This window comes from Pipistrellus kuhlii, unplaced genomic scaffold (genome assembly GCF_014108245.1).
Source record: "Pipistrellus kuhlii isolate mPipKuh1 unplaced genomic scaffold, mPipKuh1.p scaffold_m20_p_2, whole genome shotgun sequence".
Taxonomy (NCBI): Eukaryota; Metazoa; Chordata; class Mammalia; order Chiroptera; family Vespertilionidae; genus Pipistrellus; species Pipistrellus kuhlii.
In genome coordinates, this window is record NW_023425515.1 from 71,801,729 (window position 1) to 71,808,600 (window position 6,872).

Sequence of the window (6,872 nt, forward strand, 5' to 3'; positions counted from 1 at the left end):
TTGCATAGAGGTTATACCCATTGTGTAACATTGTATAACAAGGATGCTGAGGTCCAGCACTTTGTTCATCACAGTCAGGTGTCTGGCTCTGTCTGCCTTGGGAAAGGTGCTCCTTTTCCTGATTTTCATGAAGATGCTAGCCATCACTAACTGATGGGCTTGCAGTGGAATACCCACCTATTCAGGGCACCATTTTCTAATTCACTCCTATTAAATTAGTAGTCCTGCCTATGCAGACCTGATCTTGGCCTTGGCATCCTGGGAGAGCACTGGACCCAGGAGCCTCTAGCCTATATTTCCTGATACGTACCTTTTAAGTTTTCCTAAACAATGGGCAATTGCCTCAAATAGTCTCAGTGGGAGACCAATTTTATTAAATTATGGAAAAATGTAAAACCATGAGAAATAGTTTCTGTACCTGTGTTCCAGTTATCTACTGCTGCTTAACAAACCATCCCAAGAGGTAGTGACTTAAAACAACCTAGTGGCATAAAACAACTATTTTATTACATCTCACAATTTTGTTGCTCAGGAATTTGGGCAAGGCTTGGCTGACTCTTCTGCTGATGTTAGCAAAGCTTACTCTCCTGGTGGATGGGCTTGTCTGGAGGGTTCAAGATGGCTTCGTTGGGTGTCTGACACCCTGAAGATTACTTGAAGACTAGACTCATGGGAGCACCTTCTTGTGGACTTTCCGGCATGGCAGGCAGCGTGGTCAGACTTATGTGGCAGCTCAGGGTTCCTAGAGAGCATGTCCCAAGAGCCCCAGGCAGAAGCTGCAAAGCTTTCTAAAAACCTCACTTCTACCACATTCTGAGGCTCAAGCATGTTTCTAAGGCTGGCACAAAGTCACAGGGTGCTGAATAAGACTCCACTCTCAATGGGAGAAACAGCAAAACGTTGCAATTATTTTTACTTTACTGCAATCTTCTACCGAGATTTAACCAATGTTAACATTTTGCCATACTTTCTTGTGACACAATTAGAAAGACATTTTATTATAAAACCCAATAAAAAGCACCTGAAAGTCTAAATAAATGTCATACCAAATAGTGAAATGTTAGTAGTTTTCTTTTTGAAGTCAAGAAGCAGACAGAGTCCGGGGTTTATTGCATAGTACTAAATGTATCAGTCAAAATAATAAGACAAAATAAGAAAAAAAAAAGCAATTATTTTTACTCTACTGCAATCTTCTACCGAGATTTAACCAATGTTAACATTTTGCCATACTTTCTTGTGACACAATTAGAAAGACATTTTATTATAAAACCCAATAAAAAGCACCTGAAAGTCTAAATAAATGTCATACCAAATAGTGAAATGTTAGTAGTTTTCTTTTTGAAGTCAAGAAGCAGACAGAGAGTCCGGGTTTTATTGCATAGTACTAAATGTATCAGTCAAAATAATAAGACAAAATAAGGAAATAAAAGGGCAATGAAGAAGTAACTTTTCATTATTTTTAGACCACTCACAGTTATCTCCTTAGAAGACCCAAGAAACTCTGTAATCTAGTAGAAGCAATAAAATAACTAAGTAATGTTGCTGGATAAGCCTCACACTTTTAAAATTGATCCTTTGTGTTCTCTAAAATATTAGCTATTGCGTGGTTCGCCTGTTCTCAGGTCTGGCACACGGTTGCTTCCTTCTTTTCCCTCCAGCCTGGATCATCATATTAGGTCTTAGCTTTTGGTGGTTGGACCCCACACCTTCCACTGGGGGTGGAAACATCTTGTCACCCATATTTGATGTAGAGTTGTCTGTGGGTGTTTCCTGTACAGTGGCTCTATTAGTTTTTATGTGGGAAATTCAGTGAGATAAAAAAAACAATGCTGCCTTCATTTTTATCTTCCCACAATACCTGGTAGCTCAATAGCATCTTGATTTTGTAGCTACCCATTTAGAGAATTTATTTTTTATTTATTTTTAGCTTTGGTCATTTTTTTTTAATTTTTAATTTTTTACTTTTATTATAAAACTAGAGGCTCAGTGCACGAAATTTGTGCAAGAAGCTCAGCCCTCACAGCCCTGGCTGCCTTGGCCAGCCCTCGTAGCCCCGGCTTCATCCTGAAGGTTGTCCAGAGAGTAGTCTGGAATGATGTCCTGATGGTCATTCTGCTGTTTGGCCTAATTAGGATATTAGCTCTTTATTATATAGGATGATTATGGGTTCATAGGAAGTTACATATTCATGTACATGGAAGATCCATGTACCCTTTACCTGGCCTCTTCCAGTATTGACAACTTGCTTAACTGTAGGACATTGTCAAACCAGGAAGTTGTCATGGATACAATCCACAGCACTTATTCAGGTTTCACCAGCTATACATGTACTCCTTTGTGTGTGTGTTATAGTTTTGTGTAATTTTAACACATGTACATCTCTGTGTGTAACTACATCTACAATCAAAACAGAGATGTCTCATCTCCACAAGATCCCTCATGCTAAACTTACATAGCTACAACCCTGCCACTCTTAACTTTGGCAACCGCTAATCTGTTCTATATCTCTCAGATTGTGTTAGTTCAATATTCTATATATATAAAAGCCTAAGAAACCCAGCAACAGGTTGACCAGTCGCTATCATGTGCACTGACCACCAGGGGCCAAATGCTTAATGCAGGAGCTTCCCTCTGGTGGTCAGTGCGTTCCCACAGCTAACCTCCCTCTGTCTCTTCCCCCAGCTTTTTCATTTTCACAGGGTCCAAGGATAATTTTCACTGGTTACCTGGGCATTCATAGTGTCTGATTGTTTTATGAGAACACACTCACCTCAGGCTTCCTACCCTCAAAGAGGGTAGAACCTTTCACATTAAGCATGATTTTAAAAAATAATAGTGCCCACTTCAACTGCAGCTGTTGCTGCCACTTGACACTTGGGGACACCCTGGGGGCTTAGCAAGGCAGAGCATTAAGACAGGGACAAAAGAACAACTCCAGTCCTAACTGGTTTGTTTCAGTGGATAGAGTGTCGGCCTGCGGACTGAAAGGTCCCAGATTTGATTCTGGTCAAGGGCATGTACCTTGGTTGCGGGCACATCCCCAGTAGGGAGTGTGCAGGAGGCAGCTGAATCAATGTTTCTAGCTCTCTATCTCTCTCCTTCTGCATTCCTCTCTGTGAAAAGTCAATAAAATATATTTAAATAAATAAAACACAAACTAGGGGGAGGAATGGAAGATGGGATGAAAAGAACCTGGTTTGCCATCTTCTCTTTCAACTTTCCCTTCAAATTAAAAAAAAAAAAAAGAAAAAAGAAAAAAAAAAAAAAAAAAAAAAAAAAAAAAAAAAAAAAAAAGAACAACTCCTGGGTCCTATGCCCCTGGCAGCATCTCCTCCTCTGCCAGGGAAGGTGGCAGATGGTGGAGCAGGGCCTCCTCTTGGGTCAGGGTGACAAGCCCGAGAACAGCTCTCCCCCAGCTGCCCGAGGCTTGACACCTGCTGTTGCTCCTGCTCCTTCACTGCTAAGGCTTGTTAAGAGAACCTTGGTCCAGCCTGGCCTGCATGGCCCAGTGCTTGAGTGTCTACCTCTGAACCAGGATTCTGGTCAAGACACATGTCAGGGTTGTGGGCTTGATCCCCAGTAGGGAGTGAGCATGAGGTAGCCAATCAATGATTCTCTCTCATCATTAATGTTTATCTCTCTCTTCTTCTCCCTTCCTCTCTGACATATTTTATTAATACATCAATAAAAATGTATTAAAAAAATAGAACATTGGTCCAAGCAAAGTGGGAAAATATTTTTCTCTAATACTTTCAAAGAAATGGGCTTAATTTGAAAAAAAAAATGTGGAGGCCAGCTAATTTTATATAGTTGGGTACATTTATCTCTTCTTGCTTTGGGAGAATATTTGGCAAAAGATTTGAAGAGTTTCCTTTCCTTCCTATATTGGAGATCCTGAAGACTATCTCTGGTTTTGGTAACTCTTTAAATGGACTCACAGGGCTGGGGGCTGGGTGGGTGGGGAGGGGGGGTGAGAGGAGGCCAACTGTAATAAAAATAAATAAAAGGGCTCACAGGACTCATTATATACTTGTACTCATAGCTAAGATTTACTACAGTGCTATAAAACAAAATCAGCAAAGCAGAAAGGCAAACAGGTGAAGTCTGAGGAAGCTGGTCTTACGCGTCCAAGAGTCCCTTCCCAGTGACGTCACACGGGGTGTGCTTGATGCCTTTGGCAGGGAGCTCTGATGGCACACACAACATGTTTAGTAGGAAGCTCTCCGGAGACCCATTGCCACATTGGGGACCCAGAAAGACTTCATGTTTAGGAATTAGTAAGGACAACATTTTGAATTTGCAAGTTTTCAGAATGTGTTTACAATAATCCTTACCCCTTTTGTCCTGATCATTTATCTAGTAAGCAGCCTAGAAAAGATCCATTTCTATTTGGGGGTCAGCTATATTTGATAATCAAACTGCCTAAGCAGAAAGATGAGTGAAACACAATCAGGTAATCACTTCATTGTTGCAGACTTCAAATAACCTGGAAAGCCGAACACAAGTCACCAGCAGGGAGCGTTTGATGCGGAGATGAGAGGACCATGTGGGTGGAGAGGTCCCACTCCATATGATGTCCTTCCTCCCAGCTTGTAGCTTACCACAAGTTAGATTTCTTGTGATCAATCATGTCAGATGCAATAAGCCCCGCATTAGAAATGTAGAGCCACCAACCAGCAGCTTTAGATGGTCCCATCAGAGAACAAGTCTTTCCCCATGGGAATCTGCCAGTGTCCCTTGTGGTACAGGCAGCACCCAAGGTGGTTTTATAGTTTACTAGAGACCTGGTGCATGAAATTTGTGCAGGGGGGTGTAGGGGGTGTCCTTCAGCCCAGCCTGCACCCTCTCCAATCTGGGACCCCTCAAGGGATGTCTGACAGCCTGTTTAACCCCAATCTCAGTTGGACATCCCTCTCACAATCCAGGACTGCTGGCTCCCAACTGCTCTCCTGCCTGCCTTTCTGATTGCCCCTAACTGCTTCTGCCTGATCACCCCCTAACTACTCCCATGCCAGCCTGATGATTGATGTCTAACTGCTCCCCGCCAGCCCGTTTGCCCCCAACTTCGTGTAACTGCCCTCCTTTGCAGGGTTGATTGCCCCCAACTGCCCTTCCTTGCAGGCCTGGTCCCCTCAAATGCCCTCCCCTGCTGGCCTTCTTGTGGTGGCCATCTTGTGTTCACATGGGGGCAGCCATCTTGTGTGTTGGAGTGATGGTCAATCTGCATATTACTCTTTTATTAGATAGGATAGAGGCCTGGTGCACGGGTCGGGGCCAGTTGGTTTGCCCTGAAGGGTGTCCTGGATCAGGGCAGGGCTCCCTTGGGGTGTGGGGCAGCCTGAGCAAGGGGCCTGTGGTGGTTTTCAGGTCAGCCACGCCCCTGGTGACCCAAGTGGAGGTCCTGGTATCTGGAATTTACTTACCTTCTACAAATGAAACTTTGTAGCTTGGAGCGGAGCCAAGCCTCCTACTCACTCCATAGTGGCAGCTATTTCTGTTGGAATTTCTGTATCTTCTACAATTGAACTTTGTAGCCTGGAGTGGAGGCTTGAGCCGGCCAGGGCTGCAGAAGCTTGGATTCTTCCATTGCCCAGGGCAACCCTAGCCTCCTGCTCTTCCAGCTCAGTGGCTGCCACCATTTTTGTTGGAATTTATTTACCTTCTGTAATTGAAACTTTGTACCCCTGAGTGGAGGTCTGGGCTTCCTCCATTGCCAGGGAAACCCAAGCCTTCCCCCTCCTCTCTGTGGCTGCAGCCATTTTGTTTGGAGTTAATTTGCATACTTGCTCTGATTGGCTGGTGGGCATGGCTGGTGGGTGTAGTGGAGAGAGCAGAAATAGTAATATTTTGGCAGGAGGATGGGTGGAAAGGAAGAAAGAGGGAGCTTGCTGATGTGCTGGGAATGTGCTACGTGCTATGTCTTCACCTGCATGGTGGCAGTTATACAAGGGGAAATTTATGTGAATTCATCAGACTGTGCACTTAAGAGTTGTTCATTTTAGCCGAAACCAGTTTGGCTCAGTGGATAGAGCTTCGGCCTGTGGACTAAAAGGTCCTGGGTTCGATTCCGGTCAAGGGCATGTACCTTGGTTGCAGGCACATCCCCAGTGGGGATGTGCAAGAGGCAGCTGGTCGATGTTTCTCTCTCATCAACGTTTCTAACTCTCTATCCCTCTCAATTCCTCTCTGTGTAAAATCAATAAAAATAAAAAAATTAAAAAAAGACTTGTTCATTTTACATGTACATGTAAATTACTTACATTTGAAAAAGATTTTTAATTGATTTTTAGAGAGAGCAGAAGGGAGAAGGGGGGAGAGAGAGAGAGACTGAGACAGAGACATTGATGTGAGAGCAAAACATCTCAGGGACAGAGCCTGCAACTGGGCATGTGCTGTGTCCTGGGATGGAATGGGCAACATTTCAGTGCTGGGATGACGCCTAGCCAGCGGAGCCACACACCAGCCAGGGCTGTTTACCTTTGTATATGTATAAATAATGTCAATTAAACACCCTTCGCCCCAGGAGCTGCATTTTATATCAACATCCATTTTATTTATTAGGAGAGTATTTAGCTCTAGATGTGACATGCCAATAGCTGGCCATCTTGCAGGCTGCAGTCAGTCTGTCCCAGTGAGTGACCCCATTTTGGAGCCAGCCTGGAGCTGACAGGTATATGATGAGGGTCATGCAGGATCATCGCTGACAGCTGGAGATGCCATCACAGCCATCGGCAGCAGAGTACTGGGAACATCAGGCAGTGGACTGTGCTTCCCACCCCGAGGCTGCGAGGCACTAGCCTGGCCATGGAAGGATTACAAAGCCTCTCAATTTAAAGAGACGGGCGGAGGGGAGGGGAGGGGAGGGGCCTGTG